A 15819-nucleotide genomic window follows, 5' to 3' on the forward strand; every position below is an offset into this window, starting at 1 on the left:
ATATTAAGCGTCATTTGCTTGGAGAGCAGTTTTGTGTAACTTGCTTAATGAACTAACCAGTTACAAAAAACCTGACTAACATCATCAAGAGGTCTATCATCTCCGTCAACAACGTGTCATTAGAAATTTCACTGTATTCATGATCGCACGTGGATCTAAGCCCAGTAAGTTACCTATCGCCGTTCTTATCCAACACAAAGTGGTATTAAAAATCTATGTTATTCACGAGCAACTTATTGCACATGTGTTTGAACTTTAAAGAAATAACGGACGATTTTTACTAGATCTGGATTTAAACCCAGCATCTATGGACAACGGAACTAAACAAAGCTATTGTACCTGACCGACACTCGAACACATGACTGATTTTCATTGCTGACTACGCATGAAGGCACGCGATACACCTCGTTTGTAACTAGTATCAGTTAGTACATCTGAACCAGAAATTACATGCCGAAAATGTTTGTACTGGACTAGTACTCCTGTACAGCAACTGTTGTCCCTGTTAACTAATCACGAAATGGAAATCTGGAAATTTGTGGTAAGGTCTTATGGGACCAAACTGCTTAGGTCCTCGGTCCCTAAGCCTTAATCTAACTTAAACTAACTTACACTATGGACAACATACACACCCATGCCCAAGGGAGGACTCGAACCTCCGACGGGGGGAGACTGCACGGATCGTGACAAGGCGCCTTAGATCCCGCTGCTACCCCGCGCGGCTAATCACGAAAGTTGTTAAATACAGGGTTATTACAAATGATTGAAGCGATTTCACAGCTCTACAATAACTTTATTATTTGAGATATTTTCACAATGCTTTGCACACACATACAAAAACTCAAAAAGTTTTTTTAGGCATTCACAAATGTTCGATATGTGCCCCTTTAGTGATTCGGCAGACGTCAAGCCGATAATCAAGTTCCTCCCACACTCGGCGCAGCATGTCCCCATCAATGAGTTCGAAAGCATCGTTGATGCGAGCTCGCAGTTCTGGCACGTTTCTTGGTAGAGGAGGTTTAAACACTGAATCTTTCACATAACCCCACAGAAAGAAATCGCATGGGGTTAAGTCGGGAGAGCGTGGAGGCCATGACATGAATTGCTGATCATGATCTCCACCACGACCGATCCATCGGTTTTCCAATCTCCTGTTTAAGAAATGCCGAACTGGCATTCTGCTTTAGCCTTTTCCATAAGATTTTCCAAACCGTCGGCTGTGGTACGTTTAGCTCCCTGCTTGCTTTATTCGTCGACTTCCGCGGGCTACGCGTGAAACTTGCCCGCACGCGTTCAACCGTTTCTTCGCTCACTGCAGGCCGACCCGTTGATTTCCCCTTACAGAGGCATCCAGAAGCTTTAAACTGCGCATACCATCGCCGAATGGAGTTAGCAGTTGGTGGATCTTTGTTGAACTTCGTCCTGAAGTGTCGTTGCACTGTTATGACTGACTGATGTGAGTGCTTTTTCAAGCACGACATACGCTTTCTCGGCTCCTGTCGCCATTTTGTCTCGCTGCGCTCTCGAGCGCTCTGGCGGCAGAAACCTGAAATGCGGATTCAGTCGAACAAAACTTTTATGAGTTTTTCTACGTATCTGTAGTGTGTCGTGACCATATGTCAATGAATGGAGCTCCAGTGAATTTATGAAATCGCTTCAGTCATTTGTAATAGCCCTGTACAGTCTGACTCACAAGCAGCTTAAGGTGATGTTAAGTTTTTTAGTGGTGGGGATTCGAACCTAACATCTGATCGGATTGTAAAGTAAGCACATTCAGTTATGATGCATCGAATTTTTTCAGCAATGGCGAGCTGTCTGGAACTGAAATGAGGAAATAATGAATAATTTCTGGTTTCCTGGGGTTTGAGCCCAGCACTACTGCCATTGTTTTGTAGCCACAAATGTACATTAAATATGTGCTTCTTTCACCCGTAGCGAATGTGCGTAACCAAGAGTTCAGTGTTGACTGGGAATCGAATACCCTACATATCCTCTTTGACTACGCACGAAGAGATGTTAACCATCGAATTCTTTATCAGCATCAGCTAGGAGTGGTATATTTGAACTTTAAATGATGTGGCGAAAAGCTCTGTGTCTCACTGGTCGTCGAAACAGTCACATATCTTTCTTACTGTCAATGAATGGAGAGACATTAACAATCAAAATTATTTCCACCAGCAGTTAGGTATGTTCGGGTAGAGTTTGAAAAGATATGATGAACACTTTTGTGCCGGACCAAGATTCGAACCCAGACATACATTTACATGGACACATTGAGGAGTTTTGAGGAGTTTGAAATCTTGAGCAAATAATGAACTGATGACACTGATCGTCAGGAAGGGATTAAATCCTGCGAATGGTAAGATCCAAGTTCGAATCCCAGTCCAGAACCAATATATTCAACACTTCAAGCTCAAATAAGAGATGAAATACGTGACTTGTGACCTTACATGGCGTTTGTGTCTTTTACTAAAATAAAACCACTTGCATAAAAAAGGTTATTGGTGACAGACATTTTACACGCCGCCTCTTCAGCTTCTGTCGCGGCCCAACCCCACCTCTAGTCGGATACGAAGGGACCTCATGTTTATTGTGCTTCTACTCTTTGCGGAACCAGAGGTGACCTGGATTTGTGTGGGCAATTGAAAACTGTCGCCTCAAGTGGGAATCGAATCCAGATATTAGACACACCAGCCTAGCTTCTCTATGCCAGGCTGCCGAATTCCACAGGTGACAGGGCCACAATTTTGTCGTAATGCTTGTGCGCCATACTAGATCAGTATTCTGACTCCCTGACTCTCTGGAGTGGTCACAGCCTATTCAATAGATTCATTTCCTTGTCCGAATCGCCATTAATTACCTGCCTTTGCTACCCAATCCGTACATTCGACTTGATTTGTTAATTACTGAAATAAAATCACATAGCGGACATCTACACAAACTGCCAACACTGCAGGGTGCGGAAGTTTCTAAGTGTTGCCTTCCGTCGAGCTACTTTCTTGCACATCCCCTGCTTGGTAAACTTCGCCCAGTGCAGAAGAAGAAGCTGAGTTACTCAACCCGATTCTTTGGGTGATTAAATAAATAACACCTCGTCGGTCTGCTGAGAGTATCAACCAGTTGGAAGCTCACAGATAATTTACTTCATTTGCTAACCATCCTGTAATATCAAAACCCTGGAAAAACATTTCCGTGAAAGAATTCGTGGCTGCCTGTGCTGACCAGAAAGATTTTTGCTTGACTGGCCTGCAGCCGCCTGATGCCAACCAGCGTCAGCCTAATGTGATCGCGATGCATTGCATCTACAGCGGACGTTTCTGCACTCACATTGGCAAGCATAAAACTGTTTAATATTGTTGCTCGTAGTGTGGTTTTCAGTGTGTAATATTTTCTGTAAACTGAGTGTACACCATTAAGTAACAAAAATAGGCACAACCAAATCCAATTCACCTCTTGTTCCGCAAAGTGAGTAACGTACGATTGCGCCCTGGTTCCCCAAATTCACATAAAACATGGTGTTCCTTCGCTACCGAGGGAGTCTGGGTTGTCCCACGAAAGTGACGGCATGTAGAAAGACTGTCACCAGTAATCTTCCTTGCGCTAGCGTTTTTACTTTCGTAAATGAACCAGAAGTCATGTAAGACCACAGGACACTCCTATTTGAGCACGAGATGTTGAATATATTGGTTCTGGACAGGGAATCGATCCTGGATCTTCCCGTTCGCGGGATTTGACCCCTCCCTGATGATGCCGCACCATCAGTTCATTGTTTGCTCAAGATATTTCTTCCAGTAACAGCCCTAATGTTTCTTGCAGGAATGTGGTGTACTTCCTACCATTAAGATTTCCTTCATTGAAATAGAGGCGTATAATTCTGTCCTCCAGAATACCACACCATACATTGACCAACCACGGCTTTTGGTGTGCAACTTGCGGCAGCCAGCATGGATTTTCAGTTGCCCAATAATGCATGTTATGCAAATTAACATTTCCATGGTTCATGAATGTAGCCTCGTCAGTAAATAAAATCAAATAAATAAATGTGTCATCCCTCTGAATCTGAAGTTTGAGCCCATTGGCAGAATTCAATGCAAAGCATACAATCTGTACCAGTTAATTCTTGGTGGAGACTGATATGGTAAGGGTGATATTTATGGTGATGCAGAACACGAGCAACACTACTCTGGCTCATGCCAGATTCCCTTGCGATTTGCCGCGAACTAACACAAGAATCTCAAACCAAAGTGGCCAGAGTACCAATTTCCGTTTCCTCATTAGCAACTTTCCTTTGCCGGATATGTTTCCGATACATTGAAGACACACTTGTTCTCAATTTATCATACACATATTTAAATGTTCAGTGTGCAGGGTGAGTACGATGAGGATATCTGTCAGCGTATAAGTCTTTAGCTCTCACTGAATTTCGTTGGCATTCTCTCTAAATGAGAAGCATATCGACTTGTTCTTCGAAGAAATACATTATTCACATTCGCTTGATTTGATAATACTAGTCTTATCATTCCTATTATTGTTGTATTGCGAAGTCATGGAATGGTGTTTACATGTCAATGGCACATTAGTTGGATATGTCGTATTCGGCGAATATTTACTATTTGCATGATATACGAAAGAAAATTGTAAGAGCATGTGCTTCGATGAGTGCAGAAGTGATGGGGAATACCACTCAGTCCATGGTGGGAGGTTTGCGGCACTGCATTGATGCCGGTGGTCGTTACTTCGAGCACCTTCTGTGGGTGGGCGTTCGTGCCGCCTTTTTGACCTTCAAAGACCGTGCTGTTGCACATCGTTGGATTCGTCTCGATGGCCGCTGTCGGATGGTGGGTACCAAACTGTGGCATCCCATTTGGAAGAGCAGGTTGACTTTCATGACTCTGATATGGCCCCGCCTAGCAACGGAAAGCTGTTATATTGTGGCCACTGTCGTCCCACGAGCGTTTCAGCTACTATCTCGCTTTCGGAGTTGTTCTGGGTGGCAATAGTTGGTGCCTCGCCCTGTATTCGTCCACGAGACTCAGAGGGCCATAGACACGGGTTCCCAGATAGATGCCGTTTTCTTGACTTCCCCACAAAAATGGCTCTGAGCACTATGGGACTTAACATCTATGGTCATCAGTCCCCTAGAACTTAGAACTACTTAAACCTAACTAACCTAAGGACAGCACACAACACCCAGTCATCACGAGGAAGAGAAATCAATTCCCCACAGTCGTTTAATGAACAAAGTAAGAGCATATGGATGATCAGACCAATTGTGTGATTGGATTGAAGAGTTCCTAGATAACAGAACGCAGCATGTCATTCTCAATGGAGAGAAGTCTTCCGAAGTAAGAGTGATTTCAGGTGTGCTGCAGGGGAGTGTCGTAGGACCGTTGCTATTCACAATATACATAAATGACATTGGGATAACATCGGAAGTTCACTGAGGCTTTTTGCGGATGATGCTGTAGTATATCGAGAGGTTGTAACAATGGAAAATTGTACTGAAATGCAGGAGGATTTGCAAAAAAATTGACGCATGGTGTAGGGAATGGCAATTGAATCTCAATGTAGACAAGTGTAATGTGCTGCTAATACATAGAAAGAAAGATCCTTCATCATTTAGCTGTAATATAGCAAGTCAGCAACTGGAAGCAGTTAATTCCATAAATTATCTAGGATTTGGTATTAGGAGTGATTTAAAATGGAATGATCATATAAAGTTGATTGTCGGGAAATCAGATGCCAGACTGAGATTCATTGGAAGAATCATAAGGAAATGCAATCCGAAAACAAAGGAAGTAGGTTACACTACACTTATTTGCCCACTGCTTGAATATTGCTCACCAGTGTGGGATCCGTACCAGATAGGGTTGATAGAAGAGATAGAGAAGATCCAACAGAGAGCTGCGCGCTTCGTTACAGGATCATTGAGTAATCGCGAAAGCGTTACGGAGATGATAGATAAACTCCAGTGGAAGACTCTGCAGGAGAGTCGCTCAGCAGCTCGGTACGGTCTTTTGTTGAAGTTTCGAGTAGATACCTTCACAGAGGAGTCAAGCAGTGTATTGCTCCCTCCTACGTATATCTCGCGAAGAGACCATGAGGATAAAATCAGAGAGATTAGAGTCCACACAGAGGCATATCGACAATCTTTCTTTCCGTGAACAATACGAGACTGGTATAGAAGGGAGAACCGATAGAGGTACTCAAAGTACCCCCCGCCACACACCGTCAGGTGGCTTGCGGAGTATGGATGTAGATGTAGAAGATTTCAAACTCCTCAATGTCTCCACCTAGGTGCGTGTCTGGTTCGAATCCTAGTCCGGCACAAAAGTTTTCATCATGTCTATCCAAGCTCTAGCATGAGTACACCTAACTGCTGATGGAAATACACTCCTGGAAATTGAAATAAGAACACCGTGAATTCATTGTCCCAGGAAGGGGAAACTTTATTGACACATTCCTGGGGTCAGATACATCACATGATCACACTGACAGAACCACAGGCACATAGACACAGGCAACAGAGCATGCACAATGTCGGCACTAGTACAGTGTATATCCACCTTTCGCAGCAATGCAGGCTGCTATTCTCCCATGGAGACGATCGTAGAGATGCTGGATGTAGTCCTGTGGAACGGCTTGCCATGCCATTTCCACCTGGCGCCTCAGTTGGACCAGCGTTCGTGCTGGACGTGCAGACCGCGTGAGACGACGCTTCATCCAGTCCCAAACATGCTCAATGGGGGACAGATCCGGAGATCTTGCTGGCCAGGGTAGTTGACTTACACCTTCTAGAGCACGTTGGGTGGCACGGGATACATGCGGACGTGCATTGTCCTGTTGGAACAGCAAGTTCCCTTGCCGGTCTAGGAATGGTAGAACGATGGGTTCGATGACGGTTTGGATGTACCGTGCCCTATTCAGTGTCCCCTCGACGATCACCAGTGGTGTACGGCCAGTGTAGGAGATCGCTCCCCACATCATGATGCCGGGTGTTGGCCCTGTGTGCCTCGGTCGTATGCAGTCCTGATTGTGGCGCTCACCTGCACGGCGCAAAACACGCATACGACCATCATTGGCACCAAGGCAGAAGCGACTCTCATCGCTGAAGACGACACGTCTCCATTCGTCTCTCCATTCACGCCTGTCGCGACACCACTGGAGGCGGGCTGCACGATGTTGGGGCGTGAGCGGAAGACGGCCTAACGGTGTGCGGGACCGTAGCCCAGCTTCATGGAGACGGTTGCGAATGGTCCTTGCCGATACCCCAGGAGCAACAGTGTCCCTAATTTGCTGGGAAGTGGCGGTGCGGTCCCCTCCGGCTCTGCGTAGGATCCTACGGTCTTGGCGTGCATCCGTGCGTCGCTGCGGTCCGGTCCCAGGTCGACGGGCACATGCACCTTCCGCCGACCACTGGCGACAACATCGATGTACTGTGGAGACCTCACGCCCCACGTGTTGAGCAATTCGGCGGTACGTCCACCCGGCCTCCCGCATGCCCACTATACGCCCTCGCTCAAAGTCCGTCAACTGCACATACGGTTCACGTCCATGTTGTCGCGGCATGCTACCAGTGTTAAAGACTGCGATGGAGCTCCGTATGCCACGGCAAACTGGCTGACACTGACGGCGGCGGTGCACAAATGCTGCGCAGCTAGCGCCATTCGACGGCCAACACCGCGGTTCCTGGTGTGTCCGCTGTGCCGTGCGTGTGATCATTGCTTGTACAGCCCTCTCGCAGTGTCCGGAGCAAGTATGGTGGGTCTGACACACCGGTGTCAATGTGTTCTTTTTTCCATTTCCAGGAGTGTAATTTTGATTGCCAAAGTTTCTCCATTCGTTGACAGCATTAAAGATATATGACTGTTTCGACTATCAGTGCGACTCAGAACTTTTCGTCACGTCAATTTAAAGTTCAAATATATCATCCATAGCAAATGGCAACAAAGAATTCGATGGTTTAACGTCTCTTCGTGTGCACTCAAAGACGACAGTAGGGTAGAGTGTTCGATTCCCATTCAGCACTGAACTCTTCGTCAGATACTTTCTAGTTCAAACAGCACACATCTCGTTACTGGTGAAAGAAACCTATATTTAACGCACATTTGAGGCTAAAAAACAAAGACAGTGGGGGCTGGGCTCGAATCCCGGGAAGGCAGAAATTATTCATTTCTTTCCTCATTTCAGTTCCAGACAGCTCGCCACTGCTGAGAAAATTCTATATATGACAACTGAATGTGCTTAGTTTGCAATCCCTTGAGGTGTCGGGTCGAATCCCTACCACCACAAAACTTAACGTCACCTTATGTTACTTGTGAGGCAGACTATATTTAACAACATTCGTGTTTAGTTAAAAGGGACAATAGCTGCTTTATAGGAGTACTAGTCCAGTACAAACATTTTCGGCATGTAATTTCAGGTTCAGTTTTACTAACTGATACTAATTACAAACGAGGTTTTTTGCATATCTTCATGCGTAGTCAGCAACGAAAATCAGTCCTGTGTTGGAGTGTCCGTCAGGTACAATAAGCCCGCCCGGTTAGCCGGTCGGTCTAACGCACTGCTTTCCGGGAGGGAAGGCGCGCCGGTCCCCGGCACGAATCCGCCCGGGGGATTAGTGTCGAGATCCGGTGTGTCGGCCAGTCTGTGGATAGTTTTTAAGACGGTTTTCCATCTGCCTCGGCGAATGCCGGCTGGTTCCCCTTATTCTGCCTCAGTTACACTATGTCGGCGATTACTGCGCAAACACTTTCTCCAGGTACGCGTACACCATAATTACTCTAGCACGCAAACGTTTGGGGTTACACTCGTCTGGTATGAGACGTTTCCGCTGATTCTATGTCCGCAGTTCAGCACAATACAGGTACAATAACTGAGTTTCGTTGCATTGCCGACAGGTGCTGGGTTTAAATACAGATCTGGTACAAAATCGGTCGTAATGATCTTTACAGTTCAAACACATGCACAAGTAGCTGCTTATGTGTAACTTACAAGGGACTGGTTCAAACCAATATGTCGAAACCTACCCTGTAATTTTTCTTACAGGAAGAATACACCAAGGAAAAAGATTTTAGCTGGTAAGGCGCACAGCAAGTATTTTTTTAAAATTAAAGTCCCCCAGTTTTGCCGCACGAAGAACCGCTTGTAACAGCGGTTTGTACAGCACTACCTGTCTAGCGCGTGGACACAGCCGCGACAACAAAACGTAGGCTGCGTAGCGCAAAATCAAAAGTGTACTTAAACCATAGCATAAATGTCTCAAATGATTAATTTTTTGTACAACTTGCAGCTCATGTTGACTTTTAGACTGTTGTAAATGTAACTGTTACACAAGTTATCAGTAGAGGAAACAAAATCAGTGCAGTGTATGATGTTTCGTTACAGACTGCTTCCATTAATCGTGGCTTTTAATTTGTTAATGTGAAGTGTTTATAACAATTCCTGAAGCACAGTTCTTTTGATGATTTTTGAATAATGTATCTTTTACTGACAATGAATCAGTCCCTTATTTATTCCCTGTAGTAGTCACAAAAATGCAAACTATCTATTGGACGACGAAAACAAACATTTTACTTTCAACAGGCAAACCTGATAAAAGAAAAGTTAATGTTTTCAGGCACTTAACAGAAATTGTTAGTTTTGTTTAGATAGAATTAGGATGGAGAAAAAAATAGTCGTCGCCGTTGTTCTGCATATTATGCTACGTACTTGATCAAATTCGTAGAACGTGATGATGCAAACTGACAAAGCACAAATGACTGAAAGTTAACAATACTGTTCCGCGGATAAACCTGAAATGACAAAAAGCTATAGGAAATTATACTATCCGAAAATTTTCTGAGTCCAACAGAATTGTTTTCTGCAACTGATAATAGGACGTTTCGGACGTAATGTTGAAAATTATTCTCTGTTTTTACAGATTTTGATAAGACAATTATATTTTTGCAACTGAAAAGTCCTGTTTTTAACTTCTGGCTCTAATGTGCCTTGAGGTTCCTGAAGACAGATATGAAGCTGCGGAAACAGTAATCCATTGATATTATCACTGGAATTGTTGTATACGAATGCATCGATTGCACAACCGATTCTGTCTTTTTTCGCTTGAAATAATAGGTGCTGTTTGCTCGAAGCTCTTGCTTGTCTCTTGTCCTTACAGGTTTTATGTTTCCTATATTTAATTTTATGTCACACAAATATGTTATTAGTTAATAGGCGATAAAGAGTGCAAATCTTTTGAAGAGTTCTTATTCTCCCAGTCACAAATAATCTCACCCAGTATTAATTGTCAATTTTTTAAGGGCGTGGGATGTCAAACCGGCCGACTGGGAGCAGGAGAGGCACCACAGGACATTTTAATTTCCACTAACCATAACATAGATTTGATGGCCACCATTACAAAATTAACACGTTTGAATTCCACAGAACAAAATACTGTGACACGCGATAGAAGAATGCGGTGTAAAGATGTGTAGCGCTGCACATTGGCACACTTACGATCGAATAACATTCTTACATTCCCTCGAACATATATGTTTTACATATCAAACTCTTCAGAAAAAATGTGTGCCATAAAATGAAAATATTTTTGAACATTCGATTTTTTTAAATGTTCGAAGTCCTATCTCAAGCGCTAAACGCCAAAGCTCGAGGGGGACGGGGTGTCACTATCAGCTTTTAGCACCGGTTCGGAAATATCGTAGACCCGGGGCTGTAAATGTACTCTTTGGTCCGCCTTGCCTGCAACATTTCCTATGTGAGCCTCCAATTTCAGTTGTTCGTAATTGTAATCGATAGATGTTTAGCTGAATCGACACCCTTTAAATTTGTATGTCGTGTATCCGAAATTCAAGAGATTCCTTTTAGTATTCATGAGGAGGACCACATACTTTTTATTGTTCAGGGTCAATTACCACTTTTGGCACCATACATCTTGTCGAAATAATTTTGTAATTCGTATTAATCTTCTGATGACTTTAATAGATGGTAAAAGTCAATATTGTTTGCAAACAAGCTAAGCGAGCTTTTCACACCCTCTCCCAAACTGTTTATACAGCTTAGAAACAACAGATGGCCCATATCACTTACTTGGGAAACGCTAAATATCACTTCTGTTTCAGTTTTGTTTATGTTCATCTTATACCCTCTTTTCAAGGCAATGTCCATTCCATTCTACTGATCTTCCAGGTCTTCTGTCCAAATTTGTTCTCAGCGTACAAACTGATAAACACTGGGGACAGGCCACAACCTTTTATCGCTTCTTTCTCCATTACTACTACTACTACTACTACTACTACTACTACTGCTACTATTACTACCACTAACAGCAGTTCATGCCTTCCAGCACTTATAAGTGCAGTTTGGTTTCTGGAAAGCTGTAAATAACCTTTTGCTCCCTGAATTTTATCCCCGCTATCTACAGATTTTCAAAGAGTCTGTTCATGGCATAGACATATGTGGAAAGAAAGGGGAGGCTAATTAATTAATGTCATTTTTTGCTTATTATTTTTGATGATATAAAGCAATATTTTTTGTTTTCTTTCTGTTTATACTTCTGGTTTTTAATTCTCATTGTCAACCTGACATTATTAATTTATGAATGGAAATATATTTTCTGAATATTTTCTACCTGTGTTTTGTAATTCGTTGGGTATGCTTGATGTAATCGTATGAGGATGTACATTTGGGTCATTAAGTCTAAAATGTTGACATCTGTAATACACTCTAACTCAAAATAAATGAAGCACCACAAAGCAATTATCCGAATGCGACAGAAGTAGGTAGATGTGATGCACATGTACAGACAAACAAATGATAACAACGTCAGTAAAATTGAATGATTTATTTAAGAGAAAGAGCTTCAAAATTGAGCACCTCTGGCCCCTATGTAAGTAGTTATTCGACTTGGTATTGATTGATAGAGTTGTTGGATGTCCTCTGAGGGATGTCATTCCAAATTCTGTCTAACTGGCGCGTTAGGACATCAAAATCCCGATATGACTGTAAGACCATGCCCATAATGCTCCAAACGCTCTCAATTGGGGAGAGATCAAGCGACCTTGATGGCCAAAGTATGATTTGAGAAGCATGAAGACAAGCAGCAGACTATCTTGCTGAAACGTGGGCCCAGGATGGCTTGCCACGAATGGCAACGAATATCGACATACTGCTTTGCTGTAAGGATGCCGTGGATGACGACCAAAAGGGTTCTCCTGTGAAATGAAATGGCACTGCATACCATCACTCCAGGTTGTCGGGCTGTATGGCAGGTGACCTCACTGCTGGCCGGGGTGTCTCAGACCTATCTTCAGTGGTCATCGGGCGTCAGTTTGATGTGGGGCTCATCACTGAAGACAATTCGACTCTGCTCAATGAGGTTCCAGGGCGAAGACATGTCTGGAGATGCTCCAGACAGTAGTGGGATACCAACCTGACTGTCACCCACCACATGGTGGGGTGCCATTTCTTTTCGTAACAGGACTCCTTTGGTTACCATCCGCAGTACCCTTACAGCATAGTGGTACGTCGATGATATTCTATGGGTCGTTTCGTTGCCCTTCATGGCAAGCCATCTTGGGCTTATGTTTCAGCAGATAACGTGCACCTGCACACAGTGAGAGTTTGTACTGCTTGTCTTCGTGCTTGCCCAAACCCACCTTGGATAGCAAAGGTCGCCAGATCTCTCCCCAGTTGAGAATATTTGGAGCTCTAGTAGTGGTGGTAGTAGTAGTAGTAGTAGTAGTAGTAGTAGCTTTATTCATCCATAGATCTCTTTTTACAAGGATATAAGACATGTCAAAGTATTTACAAGTTTAGACCAATTTAAAATAAGCTAATTCATATACACATACATTCACAAACTTCTAGTTAGAGACAATCATTACATTTACACCTGGTATACAACACTTCTTTTACAAATAACTTATTAAATAATGTAATGCCACACTGTTCACTCATATCTCACTATCAGTCACTGCACACACTATACACACATTGTTTCATAACACTTCACACACACACACACACACACACACACACACACACACACACATTGTTTCATAAAACTTCACACACACACACACACACACACACACACACACACACACACACACACTGGTGATCTCTGGGCCATTTTCTGTACTGCAACTTCCCATTTGCTATCCTGAAAAACTGAGTCAGCATCCCTCTATAATGAGCGAGATGTTGAGGTCAGAAAGAGGAAGAGGTGTTAGTATTGTGCTATATATAGCTTGGGGGGTAAGTTTTCTAGAAAAGGAATAAAAAAGGGAAAAAAACAGTGTGAAGATGTTATGTGGAATGTTGGGTTTTTTTATAATCATTATTATTATTTATTTGTATAACTTTTTTTTACCAAACCCCTACTCTGCTTTATCTAAGTAATCCTTCAATGTATAAAATGTATTGCATAACAGGAACTTTTTACCTGCCTTTTTAAATAAGTGTATTTCCGCAATTTCTTTAATCTCTTTTGGTAATTTATTGTACAGTTTTATTCCTTGGTTGAAAACGCTGTTTTGAGTTTTATGTTTATGTCGACTGTAGCTCTTGTTCCATGGTCATGGACAGAGCTGTTTGTGGAGTAATTACGTTATTTTTTATGTGTACAACTGACTGGTAAATGTATTTACATGGAGCAGTTAATGTCCCCAGTCTTTTGAACACATCTTTACAATGAGCTCGATCACGATTTTTGGTTATTATTCTTATGGCTGTTTTCTGGAGTTTGAAAACTGTGTTCATATTTTGTGCATTTGTTCCCCAAAAAGAATGCCATAGCTAAGAATCCAGTGTACATATGAGCAATATGTAATTAAAAGACACTGCATGTTACACACTGATGATAGGATTCTAAGGGCGTAATATGCTGATGGCATTCTGCTTACAAGTACCTTTGTGTGTTCACACCACTTCAACTGAGAATAAATATTCATTCCTAGAAATTTTGCATTTGTTACACAGTCTGTAGAGGTGCCATATACATTTAATTTAACATTGTGAGTTTCCCCTTCAAACTGAAATTAATGGCATTAGTTGTCTTTATGTTCAATGTCAATTTATTGCTTGTTGACCAATCATAAACTTCCTTGAGAGTTTGATTTGCTTTCTCTGCAAGGAGTTCTCTTGTTTTCTCGATGATTATTATATTTCTGGCATCAGCAAAGAGAATTTTTTTACCACGAGCAACACTACTGGGAAAGTCATTGATGTATATCAGGAATAGTATTGGTCCCAAAATGCTATCTTGCGGAATCCATGTATTAATGTATTTTAGTTCTGATAAGGGTTTCACTAAATGGGGTTCGGTTGTTTGGGGAAGGAGACCTGACAGCGAGGTCATCGGTCTCATCGGATTAGGGAAGGATAGGGAAGGAAGTCGGCCGTGCCCTTTCAAAGGAACCATCCCGGCATTTGCTTGGAGCAATTTAGGGAAATCACGGAAAACCTAAATCAGGATGGCCGGACGCGGGATTGAACCGTCGTCCTCCCGAATGCGAGTCCAGTGTCTAACCACTGCGCCACCTCACTCGGTGTTTCACTAAATGTTTGTATCTATTTGAAATATGTGTTATGTCTACTCTTTGTACCCTATCTGGTAGGTATGATCGAAACCAGTCGTTAGCTACCCCTCTTATTCCTAATGCTTCTAATTTATTTAATAGAATCTTGTGGTCGACTGTATCAAAGGCCTTAGAAAGATCCAAAAATATGCCTGTAACACACTCGTCTTTATCAAGAGCATCAAGTACAACTTTTGTGAATTCTGCTATGGCTGACATCATATTTTTGCCACTTCGGAAACCAAACTGTGATTCACTTAAGAATACAGGGTACCTTTTAGGCTCAATATTATGTCAAAATCAACACCTATTCCTTTCAGGCACTGTTTATAATGAATATGTTTTACAGACTGTTTGTTGCTATCAGGTAATGCAGCACACTTTCTAAACAAATTAGAAGTATTTTGAATATTTTTGAGCCTGCTTTGGGATTTTAAAAAGTTAAAAAGAAATTGATGCAATTTTTTTCCAAAATGCTTCCTCAAATTGAGGTACCATTTAATCCAATGTTATGCATTTGAAGGAGACCAAATTTTTACCAGATATGCATGATATGATGGCTAAGGTACTAGACCTGTTTCATTCCACCTGTTATGTATATTACGAGGATAAAAAATATCACATATTACATTTTAATTTTTATAATTTTTTTCCTAATAAAAATGTTATTTTTTCTATAATTTAGTTGATTCTGTAGTAAAGCATAGGTCTACTACATAAGTATGGACTATTTTTCAAGCTACAGAAAAAATTACAACAATGTTTTATAAACTTTAGGAAATATATGTACCTGAATTCTGAAAAATACAACTTGCGGGAAGTTGCGAATATGAGTCCAATTAAGCTGTACCTCAGAACATTCCTGAAGCACTGTCTTCATCCTGCAGCATTTCTTCATCTTCAAGCTTCATCTTAGCATTCCTTTTAGCACTTCTTGCTTCTTTGGTAACTTGAAGAGCGAGTCTTTCAGCTTCATGCACCTGTAGTCTTAGTCCTGCAAAAACATTCTTGGGTAATCTTTCCCATAGGCACTGGACGAAATTTTCGTTTCCATTCCGAGTGCCCCCATGAAGATATTTACTAAAGAAAGCAGAGTCACTCAGGTCTCTAAAAATTGGTTTTATTTTATTCATAAGAGGCTCAGGAAGAGAATGCTTATGACACTATATTTGATCACTTTCTTTTGCTTTTTGGTATAGGGCAAAGTCCATTAACAGGATGGCCATCTGTGGACAACTCA

Source organism: Schistocerca cancellata, chromosome 2 (genome assembly GCF_023864275.1).
Source record: "Schistocerca cancellata isolate TAMUIC-IGC-003103 chromosome 2, iqSchCanc2.1, whole genome shotgun sequence".
In the NCBI taxonomy this organism is placed as follows: domain Eukaryota; kingdom Metazoa; phylum Arthropoda; class Insecta; order Orthoptera; family Acrididae; genus Schistocerca; species Schistocerca cancellata.